This window comes from Ipomoea nil, unplaced genomic scaffold (genome assembly GCF_001879475.1).
Source record: "Ipomoea nil cultivar Tokyo-kokei standard unplaced genomic scaffold, Asagao_1.1 scaffold0832, whole genome shotgun sequence".
NCBI lineage: Eukaryota > Viridiplantae > Streptophyta > Magnoliopsida > Solanales > Convolvulaceae > Ipomoea > Ipomoea nil.
In genome coordinates this window covers 50,282-67,762 of record NW_017617260.1, presented here as the reverse complement: position 1 = coordinate 67,762, position 17,481 = coordinate 50,282, and the positions used below count along the sequence as shown (strand labels likewise).

Sequence of the window (17,481 nt, the reverse complement as noted above, 5' to 3'; positions counted from 1 at the left end):
CCTTTCCCAACTATTCTCCCTTTTTGTCCATCTCCATAGGTTACCGCTCCACTACTGGGTTGAACAGCCATCAGACACTTAACATTTCCTGTCATATGTCTGGAACACCCACTGTCAAAACACCATCTAGCGTCAGTTGTAGATGCAGTCAGAACAATGGTGGGGTAGCAGATAACTTCTGACTTCCTGACCCAAACCTGTCTAGTGAAAGGTGTAATGGTCTTATTCTGATATTTTTCCTTCCTTTGATCTCTGTAGAAAAAATAACACTCAGGCCGAGTATGACCTTTTGTTTGACAGTAGTGACAGATAGGGGTGTAATATTTAACTTTGACAATCTTATTTTTGAACCTTGAATAATGAGATTGATGAGTTAATCTGCCCAAGCCAGTATCAGCAGTCTGGTCGTACCTCCTTCTCTTGTTCTGCACTGACTGAGATGACTGTCCTTGTTCATAGTTGTGATCAGCTGTGGTCTTAGACATACCCTCTTTGATGAACTTAGGTGCGTTATTCGAAGATTCACCTCGTTCAAATCCCAGACCCTTTTTATCATTAGGATTTCTGCCAGAGTCTAGAATCTTATCTAGGGTAGATGTGGTGTCCATCATCTGGATATTTTTCTTTAGACTCTCGAATTCCTTGATCGGTTTTCCTTCTCTTGACCTTATCTAAGTGATGAGATCTTCTTTTATGACTAGATCTGTATTCAGTTTCTTTAGAAGATCATCTCTTTGCTTCAGCTCGTCATTCAGATTCTTATTCACTTTCACAAGTTGTTCCCAGCTAGCAACAAGTTTTACAAATTCTGTTTCAAGTTAAGTATGTCTCTCATCAAAATCATCAGTTGATATGTACGATTCTTCATCTGATTGATCTCCGTCTAACTGAAGGTCTGTAGCAGTAAAGAAGGCTACAAAGTTTCCCACGTTATCATCTGACTGATCATTTGAAGTTTCCTCCTCATCGTCACTTAGAGTAGCTACAGACATAACCTTTTTCCTTTTGAGATACGTTGCGCATTCAGCCTGTATGTGTCCATATCCTTCACATTCCCTACACTGCACTGACTGGTTGAGGGATTTACCTGTGTCTGTGGAACTGTTTCTGTTTTGTCTTGTTCGACCAGTCTGAGATTGATTGTTCTGTGAGAAAGGTGCTATTTCAGCCTTTTGATATGAGGAGTTGTTGCCTTTGTATTGTGTCCTGGTAGACTGACTTTGACCCTTTCTGTTGAAAACTTTTAAGATTTTCTTGAAATTCTTGGTTAGAAGTGCCAAGGTTTCATCATCTATGTCGTCTGTGTCAGATTCTCGATCAGCCTCAGCCACAAAGGCCACTGACTTTCCTTTTCTGTTGCTTCCAAGATGATCATCAGCAAGAACTTATAGTTCATATGTGTGTAAGTTTCCCATAAGTTCTCCGACAGTCTTCTTTTCCCAACCTGTGTGTTCCTGAATAGCAGTTACTTTCATTCGAAAGCGTTTAGGTAAAGATCGAAGGATCTTTTTGACCACTCTCTCATCAGTGAATGGTTCTCCAAGAATTGAGGCTCGGTTCATAAGATTTTGAACCCTACTGTGGAAGGTCGAAATGGTTTCTTCTTCAGTCATTCTAAGTGCTTCGAATTTTGACAGAACCATTTGTAGCTTTGATTGTTTGACATCACTAGTTCCTTCAAATCTGGTTTCAAGAATTTCCCATACCCGTTTAGCCTCTTTTACTCCTGTGACAAGAGTAAAAACAGATTCATGCAAAGATCCTATAATTGAATTTAATGCCTTGTTGTTTAGATCTGAGGCATTCATTTCATCGTCTGTCCAAGTCTCCATGGGCTTATCTTCAGTAACTCCTTGTGCATTCTGAGTAGTGGGACGACTCCACCCAGTTAGGACAGTACGATAAACCCTGGTACCTTGTGCTTGAAGATGTATCTCCATGCGAGCCTTCCAGAAAGAGTAGTTATGACCATCTAGTTCTGGTGGTTTCATACTTGCATCCATCCTGAATACAAACAACCAACCAACGAACACACAGAAAAACTTGCGAAAGACAGAGAGAATGCAAAACTAAAAAAACAACCCGTCGGATCAAGTAACTATGTAGACTTAAAAGCTCTGATACCACATGTAATTTTGCATTTTCTCTTTTTTTGATAAATTAACAGGATTAGTCAACTGTCCGAAATTACTGATTGATTCAGTTACGAAGATAGTCATTAATAATAGATCATATAGAGGATGTAAGGGAAAGATAGCAGCACAAACTCAACGACACAGAATATTTACCCAGTTCGATACAGTGTGTATCTACGTTTGGGGGACGATCACATAGGCGTCCAATCCAATAAATCATAATCCAATGTACAAAGATAGATATATAATAATCTTACCCAAGTGCCCCACACAAGGTACAAACCCAGTCTACACAGGTTTAGTGGATTGTTGAAGATGGAGAGCCATGCATACAGAAGTCCAATGAAATCCCTTCACTTGGAGAGCCCACTCTGATGCAGTCCACTTCAATGACGCTCTTTAAGGTTGTTCCCACAATAGTGTGATCACAGTGTCCTTTCGTTTAAGCAGCAGTGATTATTCTCAAGTTCATCATCTTAATCACCATGAACATATTGTATTGAGAAGATGCATGACAATCAAAGATCTAATCTCATATAGCCGATGGGGAGTGTTTCTTCATACTTTTTGGCGTAACCCTAATTCTCTTCGAATATGGGTACTTATAGATTCTTCAATAAACACTTCTCCATAGATGACTTTGATTGTAGAAGGTAGGACTCTAAAAGAGGAATGTAATCTCAGAAGATTAGGTCCATACCTTTCTTGAAAAAATACGCTGATCTCCTTTCCAAACTTGTCAGATAATACCGCGTAAGGCTTTTAGAAATCAGCTTCCTAAATCAGATCTTCAGTGTCAGTCCTTCTGTTGTTGCTTCTGATTGATCAGTCGTCTGTAGCGCTGGACGGATAGACTCTAAACCTATCTTAGTATGCCATAATAATATTGCCAATTATAATATGGGGTTTTTGAACATTTAAAAAAACACTAACATTGACAAATCTTGATATTTCTTGATGTTAAAGATAAATTGTGATTTTGATGATTTGGGAGGGAATAGAGCCCTAGGGTGGATTGGGAATTTGTATTGTAATGTTCTTGATATATATATTTGGGTGGGAATTTGCATGTTCGGGTGTTGATTATGTTTAGAAGTCGTAATAGGATGAGTTATACATGATTCTTGCTTTTGATCCATTAATTGCCTACGTGGTGTCGTTAATTGCGTTTAAAAGTGTCTAAGCATGGTTTCAGGTTCCACAAAGGATCCCGGTACATAATTGTGATGAAAGAGTCAGTGGGGGGTAGGGGTACCCACCACCTACCCACTGCCCGAAAATCACCGCCATGCAACGGGCAGGCTTCACCCGCCGGCAACCCGCTGCCCGGGCGATGATCTCCGGCGAGCAGACCCGCTGGTTCATACCCACCCCGGGTCTTTGGCTTCCCCGTTTGATGTTCCCCATTCCCCCGTGGTGTCCCAACCGACCCCGTTTGTCGTACTTAAGTCTAGTTTGATGTTTTGGGTACCGTTCGTAGGATAAAAGAGTCTTAGGCATTGCATGCTAGTTGAATCGGTAACCCGTTGACCTAGGTGGAAGTCGTATGAACCCCTTAGGACTATTCTTAGTATGTGAATGATCACACGTAAGCTTATTTATGTGTTTCCCCTTCCCAATGTGCTATTATGTGCTACTATGTGCTATTGTGTGTTATGTGATGCATGATTCCCCAATTTGGTTGCGATCAAATTGGCTATACGGGCAGTTGGATGGGTTGAGAACCATCCCAATTGTTAACCAGGCCGGTTGCGATCGGTCAGGTATATAAATATTATATAGGGCTACGGTCCACTGTTGGTTACGTATGAGCTGCGGTTCATCCTCCTGGCTGCGGTCAGTGATTCGCTTCTTGGGTTGCGGTCCACATGGGCCTCGGGTACGATGACCCACCGAACTGGACGCGCCAGGCGGTGTGTAGGGCCAATAAACCCGAGGAAGGCTATAGTCCACCGACCTGAGTAATCAGGCGGTGTGTAGGGCTACGGCTGGCTGCGATCCACCGAGTGATGGGCCAGCGGTGTGTAGGGTCGTAGTCTCCGAGGATCTTCGCCCACCGACTGAGTCTCTCAGAGGTGTGTAGGGCTTGATCCGCTACGGTCCACCGACTGTGCCCGTCAACGGTGTGTAGGGTCGTATGTCTCCCCTTGTAAAGGGGATCACAGTCCACCGACTGGGCGCGTCAGCGGTGTGTAGGATTGTGGTCCGACGTTGAGTTCGTCAGCGGTCTTTAAAGGGTTGGTTGCGATCAACTCCCTTCATGCTGTGGTATGAGGTAGGGTGCTGCGGGGCCGTGTTAGTGCTATATGCGCTAACCCTCATGTTCGGGGCATGCGATTGGTCCCGTGGCGCCAGCTCAGTGTGATTGAGTGTCACAAATGATGATTGGATGATGATATGATTGATTTGGAAATAGACTGTGGCCTTAGCTGCGTATTCTTTATGATGATTCTACTTAACTTTTATCATTGATTGTTGTGCTTACCCCTATTTGCTGAGTCCATTCCTGGTTTTAAAACTAGAGTCTCTTAAGTATATATCTTCCTGCTTCAAAGTGATTTTTCGTATATCTATATATATCTATCTATAATGTATTTCAACGCGTTGGAGTGGGTTACCGGCATCATTCGCTGAACAGATATATTTGGCTTTCAGGCACAGATGATTAGCTCCCAGAGCGCGCTAGAGGAACTTGGAGTAGATAGATAGTTTTTCCTTTCGGCCTGCGTGTCATGATGATGTATTGAGGATATTTAGTTAGTTTAGCCTGTGCATCTGAGTTCTCCAGCTCAACTGTGGCATAGCACCCCGCACTCGTATGTTTAGTACTACTCTGTTTTGGGATTTAATGAGAATTGACTTTTGTTATATAAGTTTTAAAAAATTTTAAAATTTCGGGGTGTTACATATCCAGTTTGCAAACTCTTCAATCTCTTTAGTCTCAATCTCTGATTGTACACTTTTTAGGCGTAGATTCTTAGTTAGCCTAAATACTTTACAGGATCTCCAAAGATATGAGAAATTTATGCTCGCCCCAACAATATCTTGTCTTGTGCCCTTTGAAATTACTGGTAGAATTTGCCTGAAATCGCCACCAAAAACAACTATTTTACCACCAAAATATCATTTCATAACTACTTGGATTTCTGGAGCGCAACAAATCCCTCATAGTTCGGTCGAGGGCTTCAAAACAAAATTTGTGCATCATTGGAGCTTCATCTCATATGATCAACTTGATTTGCACAATAATCTCAGCCAATGGACTGCCCTGACTTATGTTGCAAGAAATGATAAAACTGAGAAAACAGCAAGTCCAGCTTTGATTAAAGTTGTTTGTTTTATAACTAAATGCCTATAGTTGTTTTTTTTTTTTTTTTTTTTTTGGTTTTATTAAAGTTTTTTTTTCCCACAAAGAAATAGTGTGATACAATATTTGTCTCCATTTATCCCTCCAAGTGAATGTTTTTATCCATTTTTTTTTGCAACTTGATACATATATAATATATCTGATGCTTGCTTTGTTTGACAATATTTTTCATAATGTATTTATCTTAAACATATCTTTTTGGAAACCTTTTTACATCTCATTGTTGGTGTGTTTTGATATCTATTTGTGAATAGTCTATATTTCTTGATGGATTTAACAATTGTGTTCTAATTTTAACTTAGAAGTTGCAAAAAAAATACATAGTAGTAACTTTAAGATAGTCAATACAGAGACTACATTGCAAGTGCTCTAAATCATAAGTTGAAAAAAAAAAAAAAAAAAAAAAAAACTTTAAAAGTTACATAGTGTTTCTACACTCTAAGTCCTATTCTTCCATGATTCTGCCTTCAAAGCATTCCAGCTCCAGATTGCTCTCATTTTGGTGATGAATGTTGACCCAAACTCCATTAACCTAAGCATCCTAAAAACTATGTTAAAAATAATAGCAGAACAAATAGAAAAGATAACAATTAGGCAAAAAAGGTAGGATAAGATAATCCTGATTCCATTTCTAACAATTGTCTTCAAAGTTTAATTAGGAACACAAATAGGAATACTGTTTTCAAAATAAAAGCACTGTCACAGTGCTTAAATCTGACACAAAACACTTCACTCAATAGTTCATATCAGTTTTTTTCTTGATCTCATACAACTGCCCCTCTTTCAAAATATCTCTGTATTTCACAACATCTTTCTGAATATTGGCATGTATAAAGTCTCCCTGCCAATAAGAAATACTTTAGAGAGTTGTTTACAACATGCCAATAACACAACTTTACTGAATATGTGTTTTCAACGTGCAGTAAATCTACTTTAAAGATACAGGTCTTCTTACTGTATAGAATTACAAGGTCATGATGATTGATCAGGAAATGCAGTAGCAAAATGCAGTAAATGTACTTTACTGCCTATTGGAAATGCAACAGAACCATTTTTTAGTTTGCTTAGGTATTTTACAAGTCTGAACTTGCATAAAAAAAGAAAGATACGGGTCTTAAAAATCTTACATATGTGTTTTTAAAGTGCAGAAAATCTACTTTAAAGTTACAGGTCCTCCTACTGTTTAAAATTACAGGTTCATGATGATTGAACAAGAAATGCAACAGCAAAATGCAGTAAATATACTTTACACATTGGTGTTCTTACTGAATATATTAGAGGTTATGCCTTTTGGAAATGCAGCAGAACCATTTTTTGATTTGCTTAGGTATTTTACAGGTCTCAACTTGCATAAAAAACAAAGATACAGTTCTTAAAAACTAAACATATGTGTTTTTAAATTGCCGAAAATCTACTTAAAGTGCAGTAAAAACAAAGATAGCATTACCTAATCATCATGAAGCACAAACTCAAGACTCTTGCTGGTATTCCCCCTCCCCCTTGTTTCAGGCACTTCATACACCCTAACAGCACTTACTCTTATACCTCATAATTTATGTACAGGGTGGATATCTTTCACAGGTACAAACATGGAAGACATTTTATTTTACTTCGCAGGTGATGAAGAAAAATATGCTCTGATGGCTAACAATGAAGATCTGGACGAAGCATTGGTTGTGAATGGGGCCTTTTATAGGCTTAAAGAATTAATGTCATGGCTGCTCTTGAAAAATTTTCAAGATCATCCACATTATTGGAATTCCAAGCTTGAATTAAATGTTGTTGCTTTATTTAAATTTATTTAAATTTAAATTTTATTTCATTGACTCAACTATTTATTTATTCGCTTATATCTAGTCTGCAATAATTCTCAACATTTTTTTATGATATATAATAATTTACTTATATATATATATATATATATATATATATATATATATATATATATATATATATATATATATATATATATATATATATTACAATACATATATATACCAACAATATAGTGTAAAAGGTGCTAAGTAGTTAATGCTTTTTAATTTATTAATATATATTTTGAAATGTATATACTTTTTGTTCGTTTTACAATGTATGCTACTTCGTAAATGTGATATAGCATTTAATTAGGCAGTTATTATATACATTGGTAACACAAAGCCTTTTAAAAGTAGTGTACAAATCAATTATACTAACGGCTGAGACTTATGGGAATGTGCATTGTAATGTGAACGACATTAAATGTTAAAACTCGGAATACAGCAAGGTAAAACGACAGCGTTTTTGTTGGGCGGGAAAATGAAAATGGTAAGAAGTTCCTGCTTTATTATAGAGTTAGATTAGATTAGATTAGATTAGATTAGATTAGATAGATAGATGACATAGATTAAATTAGATTAGATTAGATTAGATATTTTATATATATTGTTATATTTAATTATATAAAGATATATTTAACATTATATAATATTCTGAAAATATTAATTTGTTATTCTGAGAATATTAACATAATTTATTCTATCTATTAAACAATTATATAATAATTGGTTGAAGCTAATTAAGCTCTAAATTTGTAGATAATTAGGGGTTTATGTGCAATACAATTGTAATTAGGGGTTTATGTGTACCATTTGTAAGTACGACTAAAAATTTCGTATACAAAAAAAAATAATAAAAAAAATTCAAGAATGTGTGATATAATTGGAATTTTCTTCGTTTTTCATTAAGTCATTCATATACTATTATAGCACTTCTGTTAATTTTACTACTATATTATATGTACTATATTAATAAGATAGTTACTTATGTTATTTGGATTGGATTGATTTTTTCACTTACAAATTTAGGTTGTTTAATAATGGTCTAATTACTTATGTTATGTGTAAGATAGTTTTAAATTATATTTTCTTTACTCATGTATATCTCAGAGAATTTAGAAAATTCATCATCAACAAATAATGATGGTCAAGGTATAGAACAAAGTAATGCAAGTATTCCTAGAAGATTTTCTATTGACGGGTGTTTTACTCAAAATATTACACTAATGAGTAACATCACTAACGGTAAAACTCTTACAATTTTTCGATATACATTTATGTGTCTTTACTAATATATCTTTAATGTAAATTATTATGTATGTGTAATAAAGGTACTTGCAATATACACATAGGCTCAAACAATTCCAAGCATTTTATTTTAGGAGAGTAATAAGAACCAATATCAACCATACCGACATCTTGCTTAATTGGTAACTTTCTATACTCATATCTTAATTCATTTTTGTGATTATAAAGTAAAAGTTAATTGTTTATTTTATTATTCTGTTGAATATAGGTTGTAGCGCGCAAGATAAAGTAGCCATGTGACAACCTTTACATAACATAAGTAATGTTATAAGTGGATGCAACAAAAAATACTTTAGAATTTCTCATGCTACTACTAAAGAAGATCATGTCGTAAATAGAGACTTGCTATCGGCGTTTGAAGAAGAATCTATCTGTTCACTGATCCAAACAGCAAATAATGGCACAACAGGTAATAATTGCAAATGTGTTAGGTATAAATGAATGTTATCTAATTAATTGCCAAACAGCTTGCCCAATTCATACTAAGATTAACTAAAGTCAATTCAGATTTGGGTCTACCTATTGAGGCTAAACGTGTGGGTTCCTATATGGCAAAAACAAGCTCAATGTCACATGGTACGTATTCTAATTGAATAGGGAACAATGCAACTCCTTTATATTTTTCCTATTATAATAAATCGTTATAAGCATTATAGTTATGCAATAATTTGGTGTTAAACACATTTATATTAGGTATAAATGAATGCTCTCAAAAATTTTGTCCATTAGGTTGCCCCACTCATACACAAGAAACTACAGTCAGTCCACAATTGCTTGGTAATGTTGAGGATAGATGTCTACATTGCGACATTGCAACATCCTCTACATTGTCACAGGGTATGTATTACAATTTCATAGCTAATATTATTGCACGCATTATATGGATGCCTATTAAAACATGCTTTTAATGTAGATGAGTATTGTGATTTGGGTGATGCAATAACGAATATTTGCGACCATTGTGGGGCGTTGTTTTGGTTCGAGAAAAGACAAAAAAAAAATTCCACTAAAGGGTCTCCGATGTTTTCACTGTGCTGCAACAATGCGAAGATTATGTTGTCGGCGATACCGTTGACACCAAAAGGTATATATGATCTATTTTTCGGCAATGACGAATTATCAAGAAAATTCCTCCAAAACATCAGAACGTACAACAACATGTCCTGCTTCACATCAATGGGTGGTAAAATAGACACCAGCGTGAACAAGGGAGGCGGACATCCTGTTTTCCGATTAAGTGGACAAAATTATCATCTAATGGGCAGTCTACTTCCAGAAGAAGGCCAACCGCCCCATTTTGCCCATACATATACGACACAGCTAATGAAAAAAAAAAACAATCGTATCAATGCTGTCAGGTAATCAAACTGTGCTTCTTACCATCGAATTACGTATTGTTATTGAAAGCCTTATAAATTAATATTTTTCATTCATTTAGGGGTGATGGTCAGCAAGATGACATTCATGTAGAAATAGCGAATGTCATTCAGGGGGAGCTAGATAATATTAATGTTTTGATTAAGTCATTTTGGATGGCTATGTCTGAGCTTGATAGTAATCCATGCACTGAAGTGAAGATTAAGTTGTTGGGCAAGCGCACTAAAGATGCAAGGACATACAATCTACCTCAAGTTTCTGAAGTAGCAGCTTTAATAGTTGGAGATCTTGATACCAATATTGGTGAGCGTGATATTGTGGTTCAAACTAAGCGTGGGCAATTGCAGAGAATCAGTGAATTAAATCCTTCCTACTTGCCACTGCAATACCCATTGTTGTTTCCGTATGGTGAAGATGGATATCGGGAAGACATTGCATTCTCCAACCTAAAAGGCAACCGTGGTGGTGGTGGTAGACAAAGGATTAGTGTAACACCCCCGATTTCCATACCGATTAAAAACTTAATCATGCAGATAATCTAACCATAAAAAGCATACACAGCGGAAGTCTAAGAATGAAATAGATGGAAAACGTAGAGTGTTATGCCACGTCCACACAAAGGTGAACGCACAGGCGTAAACAACATCAACATAATCTGTCTATAAAGGAACAAGGTCAACAACAAAAAGTCTAAAGTCTAGCAAAGGGCACACAGGCCAAAACATACTACAAGGATTGAGGGATCTATTCTATCTGTCTCTAGATCGCGCTCGACCCTACTTGGCACCTGAAAGAAACACATAAATATATGGGACGACGCCCGGTCAGCGAATGATGCTGGTAACCCACAATTACATGTGAAATATCATACATAGATAGGATATATATATATATATATATATATATATATATATATATATATATATATATATATATATATATATACAAAATTATTTGCGAAACGGGATATAGTATATATATATATATATATGTTTAAAGCCAAGAGTAGAAGTCAATCACAAGACTCAATACACTCACAACAAAGATAAGGGAACACATCCCAAGACATCAAGAAGTGACGGCTCAAGGCGTATTCTACCATCACACAGTTGAATATCACCCGACATGCATAAATCAAGAGAGTAAGGACACACACATTGGCAACGCATGCCTTTGTGACAACACATGTCACAAATAGAGAAATACACAACAATGGCAACACATGCCTTCGTGACATCACCCATCACGAATTGATATGCCTTCCTTATGCCCGGTTCCAACCTTATGGCTACCCCCAACCTTATAGCTAGTTCCAACCATTACCTCCAAGACCCCTGTACATACAAGTCCAACCTTTTCCCTCTGAGGACCGGCGTCCCCATCCGTCGACAAACTGCCAACAAATCCACCAATTCATAGTACACGAGGGTACCGATCACACACATGGAAATACATGCCTTGGCAACACATGCCTCCCAAGAAATACGTGAACCTGACACACAGGTCACAAACTCCATAATCACGTCATGGCCACCACGAGGACCACTGCCGTACCTTGGTGACTAATGTCCCATACCATTAATCGTGCAATCCAGGTACAGCCACACACACACACACCATCACAGGAATCAATCAACGGATCACAACGAAGATATGAAACCATACTCAACAAGGAACGGACCACAATCCGACAACAACAATGATTAACACAAGTCATCATCCACAATAGGATAGGACAAATCACACACGCTAGCATTTAAACACCGAACTAGCATGCTTATCAAACGGGTAAACCAAACATAGTTCCGAAGAACACACAAGACTCATCATGGTTCAACGAATCACAAGGTTGAACACTTAGCACGATTCAAGACACCAAAACCTACATGGATTCCTACCATATAGTTCTAGACATACGAAACATCAAGAAGACACTCACGGGGAACAAATCCCCGCCCAACACCAACATACGTACCCGCGGGTGGGGCCACGGGTGGACCCCCACCCGTGGTTCCGCCCGCGGGAACCAACGTCTCACACCACTCGTACCCCGCGGGTGGGGCGGCGGGTGGACGCCTACCTGCCGTTTCGCCTGTGGGTACACCTCTATACCACAAATTATCCCTTCGGAAATTTCAACACCAAGCTCAAATTCAAGTCCAAAACATGCCAAATCTCACCAAATACAACAAAATGGCTTGAATCAAAGGAATAGCCAAGCAATGGCATACAAGAACCCTAATAACAAGCTCTAGATATGCATTTTCACAAGACAATGCATCAACACTCACATTTCATAACAAAATCATATGTAGAATCCAATAAATCATCATATAGGTAAGCAAAATAGATTTTGTAGAGCACGGGTTACCTCTTGAAGACAAAAACCTTCACTTAACACTTCTCAAAGCTCCTAACAAGGTTCACCTTCCACACACACTTCAAGAACACACCAAAAGATCATAAAGATTCTACCTTTAGAAAAAGATACCTTAGAAAACACTAAAAACACAAAAAGAACATAGATCTTACCCTCCTAGATGCTCAAGAGTAGGAAATGTGGAATCTTAGAGACAAACTTTGAAGATCTTGGAAAGTCTAAACTTAGCTTGGAGAGAAAGCTAGCTAGGTTTTTAGAGAGAAGGGAGAGCTTTTTGCTTTGAAAGTGTGAGGATAGAAATGAGAGATGTCTCTTAGGTTAACTTGGAATACAATCATGAAGGAAATGTTTTCCTTACCCTTACTAAGATGAAAGAGTGTAAGGGAACAAGGGAACTACTCACAAAGCTTTAGGTACAACACTTGATTTGGGTTGACTAGTCAATTACTAGTCCCCAACTATTGAATTTTCAGGAATTTAAAGGATTAAATTATCAATTGAATTAGGATTAATTATTTAATTAATCACTTAATAGAATTCGGATTACGGGCTGTCACATCCTCTCCCAGTGAGTTCTTTTTGCTATCGCATACAGTCAATGTTGCAAAAAACGTTAGGCGCCGATTTTTTATTTTATTTATTTTATTTATTTTAATTAAAAAATTAAAATTAAAAATTTAGTACTAAAACATAAGGTTTCCATATTTATTTCTTAGAAACTATTTACAAAAGTGGTTGTAAAATTGTTCAAAAGATTGTTTAAACCATCTAAACACATAAAAAAACTAAAATTAAGAGCTAAAGAAGCATTTTTTTCAGAAATTAGTGGACCAAACCGCCTTCGAACAACCGAGTCAAAAGTTATGTCTTTCAAAACTTTTCCGACATTTTCAAAAAATAATAATAATAATAATATCGCCGAACCGCCGAACAGGCCGATTAGGCGGTCTAGCCAGCCGGCTAGGCGGCCGGCCGCGGAGGAGGCCGCCGAGGCCATTCCTCGCGGTGGCCTCCTAGCGCCTAGGCGCGATTTTTGCAACATTGCATACAGTCAAGAAATTCTGTTCAGAGTACAATTCTACATGCAAAGCGGTTATTCCAACAATTCGTTGTTGATGGATACACAATGGTTGAGTCAGGAAGACTCATTTATATCAGGACACACCAAAAAAAGCCTAAGGTGTGAAACATACAGTGGGTTGAACGATGCTTTAACCAGGGGAGAAGTAAACCCTGCAACACAAAGTCGTAGAATAATACTACCTTCAAGTTTTACAGGTGGAACTCGGTACATGATACAGAACTACCAGGATGCCATGGCAATATGTAGATGGATTGGATATCCCGATTTATTTATAACTTTTACATGCCACCCAAAGTGCTAGAGGTGCAACGTTTTTTTTATAGGATCGAAGGTTGAAAGCATAAGACCGTCCTGACATAATTTGCCAGTTATTCAAGATGAAGTTCGTTGGATTCCTTGATAGCTGATTGTCAAAAGAACAAACTATTTGGCTCTGTGGCTGGAGGTAATCTTTTTGTTTAGTCTTACAGCTATTTTTTTAAAATTAAAAAAAAAAAATCTTTCTAAGATTGGTTATTGCGATTATGTTGCAGTTATATATACCATTGAGTTCCAAAAGAGATGTCTTCCGCATACTCATATACTGCTGTTTTTGGAGAAAAATAAAGAAGTTAGTCAATTTGTTACTCTAGACAAAATCATTTTGGCTGAGATACCAGATGAAAATACAGATGTAGAATATTACAAAGCTGAAGAGGAATTTTTTATGCATGGTCCATGTGGAAAAGCAAGGTGAAATTATCCATGTATGGTAAATGGACGATGTTCAAAACATTTTCCTAAGAGATTTGTTGAGTGTTCTACATTTGATGATGATGGGTATTCGTTATATAGACGGAGAGACAACGGCAATATAGTTACAAAGAACGGCATCGCCTTGGACAACAGGTATGTTGTACCGCACAATAGACATTTATTACTTAAGTACAAGGCTCATATAAATGTCGAGTGGTGCAACCAGTCCCGCTCAATCAAGTACATGTTCAAGTATGTTAATAAGGGTTATGATCAGGTAACAACCGAGTTCTACAAAACTGACAATGATGAAGAGAATGGAAAAGTCATAGATGAGATTAATATGTACTATGACTGTCGGTACATATCACCATGTGAAGCGGTTTGGCGTTTGTTTGGTTTTGATATACAACTTAGGACTCCGTCAGTGGAAAGGTTAAGCTTTCACCTCCCCAATCAACAAAGTGTGGTGTTTGCATATGACGATCCAGTTGAGAACATTGTTAATAAACTCACTATAGCACAGAGCATGTTTTTGGAATGGTTTGAGGCTAATAAGACATTCCCAGATGCAAGAAAGCTTACTTATGCAGAGATGCCAACAAGATTCGTGTTGAAGAAAGACCTTAGAAAATGGCAGCCAAGAAAAAAAGGGTTCTTAATTGGGAAGATATTTTATGTGCCGCCTGCAACTGGAGAAATCTTTTACTTGAGATGTTTGTTGAATAAAATACGTGGCCCTACAAGTTATGCAGATATCAGAACTATAAACAGTGTCCATTATGCTTCATTTCGAGATGTGTGTTATGCTAGAGGTTTAGTTGATGATGACAACGAATATGTTGATGCAATAGAGGAAGCCAGTCATTGGGCATCGGGAGATAAGTTGAGGAGATTGTTTGTTACATTGCTAATGAGCAATTGTATGGGAAAACCGGAAACAGTTTGGAATGCGGTGTGGCCACAATTGTCTGAAGATGCACAATTCCAGATCCGTAAACAGTTGCAAAATACAGGTAAACATACTTTCTAAAGACTATTTTTTGTTATATTGCGATCAAAACATCAAGTAATCTATAACGGAGTTAACTTAATGAGTATTTTCTTATATAAACATATGCTGATTTAGTGTTGAATGACTCTCAAAAGATGAACTTTGCTTTAGTGGAGATTGAAAAGTTGTGATCAATCCTTGGCAAAAGTTTGAAGGACTTTCCTGAAATGCCAACGGTAAATTTTGAGGCCTTTAATGTTATATCAAACGGGTTAATAGAAGAAGAAAATTGTCATATGACTGTGTTGCTCAGGAGAAAGAGAACCAGGAATTGGTAAGTCAGTTAATAGAAGAGCAAAAGGTCATATACGATGAGGTGTTAACAAATGTTGATCGGAAAGTTGGAGGGTTATTCTTCGTTTATGGTTATGGAGGGACTGGTATGACATTTTTGTGGCGAGCATTGTAGTCCGCTTTAAGGTCTAAGAGGGAAATAGTATTAAATGTTGCATCTAGCAGCATAGCTTCTCTTTTATTACCAGGTGGAAGAACTGCACATTCTCGGTTGGCCATACCGATATCTGTTAATGAAGATTCCACTTACAACATAAGTCACGATAGCCCATTAGCAGAGCATATTGTTCAAAGCAAGTTGATAATATGGGATGGAGCTCCAATGATGCACAAATTTTGTTTTGAAGCCCTCGACCGAACTATGAGGGATTTCTTGCGCTGCAAAAATCCAAGTAGTTATGAAATGACATTTGGTGGTAAAATAGTTGTTTTTGGTGGCGATTTCAGGCAAATTCTACCAGTAATTCCAAAGGGTACAAGACAGGATATTGTTCGGGCGAGCATAAATTCCTCATATCTTTGGAAATCCTGTAAAGTATTTAGGCTAACTAAGAATCTACGCCTAAGAAGTGTACAATCACAAATTGGCGCTAAAGAGATTGAGGAGTTTGCAAACTGGATAGCTAATATAGGTGACGGAACTGTTGGTAATTCAAGTGATGGTGAAGCAGATATTACAATTCCAGATCACTTATTGTTGAAGTGCGAGGATGACCCTATTGCTACAATTGTTGATAGCAACTTCCCTCTTTTTAGACGTGGTATTGGGGATCTGTCATATCTTAATGATAGTGCTATTTTGGCTCCAACATTGGATGTGGTAGATAGCATTAACCAATACATGAATGATCATAATCCGGCTGAGGGTAGGACTTACTTGAGTTGTGATTCTATTTGTAAGTTAGAGTCAAATGTAGATATGTTAGCGGATTTGCACACTCCGGAATTCTTGAATGGGCTGAGATGTTCTGGAGTACCCAATCATGTTTTGACATTGAAAGTTGGGTCACCTATTATGCTCTTGAGAAATATTGATCACACACTTGGATTATGCAACGGTACAAGGTTGATTGTTACTAGGTTAGCTGATCACGTGTTGGAAGCCTAGATCATGTGCGGTACAAATGCAGGAACAAGAGTATTAATTCCTAGAATGTCACTTACACCGTCAGATCCAAGATTGTCTTTTAAATTCCAACGAAAGCAATTTCCGTTGATGCTGTCCTATGCCATGACAATCAACAAAAGCCAAGGACAAACACTTTCAAAAGTGGGACTGTTGTTGAAAAGACTTGTCTTTAACCATGGCCAAATGTACGTAGTTGTTTCAAGAGTTAGTAACCCAAGGAGTTTAAAAATTTTGATTCGTGGCGAAAATGTACCATGTCTAACACAAAATAACCAAGTGGCTTGTGGTCCACTGGTATTGGATTGCTCCCCTATGTGGGAGGTCTAGGACTTTAGGTTTCGAGCCTCGTTGTAAGGGAGTATTTTGTGCTATTTAATAGAGCTCCATATGATTTCTTGTACCAAAAGAGAGTTATTTGATACGAAAATTTCTCTATCTTTCTGGATAAATGAAGAATTAAGTGATCAAAGAGTTAAATTTATTGTCTATATATAGACCTATATGTTTCATTTGTAAATATACTCTTTGAAGACGACAATAAAAATATTTCCCTTCTTTCATATTCTCTCTCAAATTCCTCTTCTTGTTGCCTATAATTTTCTTGTTTCATAACAAAGGGAATATTTTATACATCGTATCATTTTGTTACATAATTTACAGGAAATAATTTTTGTGAAAGATTGTTTTAAAATGAAACCTTTTGCTTGGCAATTGTATGCTTTTAGTGTTTTTTTTTTTTTTTTTTTTGAAAGGTATGCTTTTAGTGGTTAGTTATTAGTGTTTAGCTGTTGGGAAAAAAAG

General features: G+C 37.1%; 1 long non-coding RNA gene and 1 pseudogene across 1 annotated transcript; both read left to right on the top strand.

The window, feature by feature from the left end:
• Positions 1-6,907: 6,907 nt before the first annotated feature.
• On the top strand, positions 6,908-7,298 carry LOC109178406. Its single transcript, XR_002053703.1, has 2 exons — positions 6,908-6,986; positions 7,084-7,298. It is a non-coding gene; the product is annotated as an uncharacterized LOC109178406 (long non-coding RNA).
• Positions 7,299-9,803: 2,505 nt separating this feature from the next.
• LOC109178404 lies at positions 9,804-17,347 on the top strand (annotated as a pseudogene).
• The last annotated feature ends 134 nt before the right edge of the window (positions 17,348-17,481 follow it).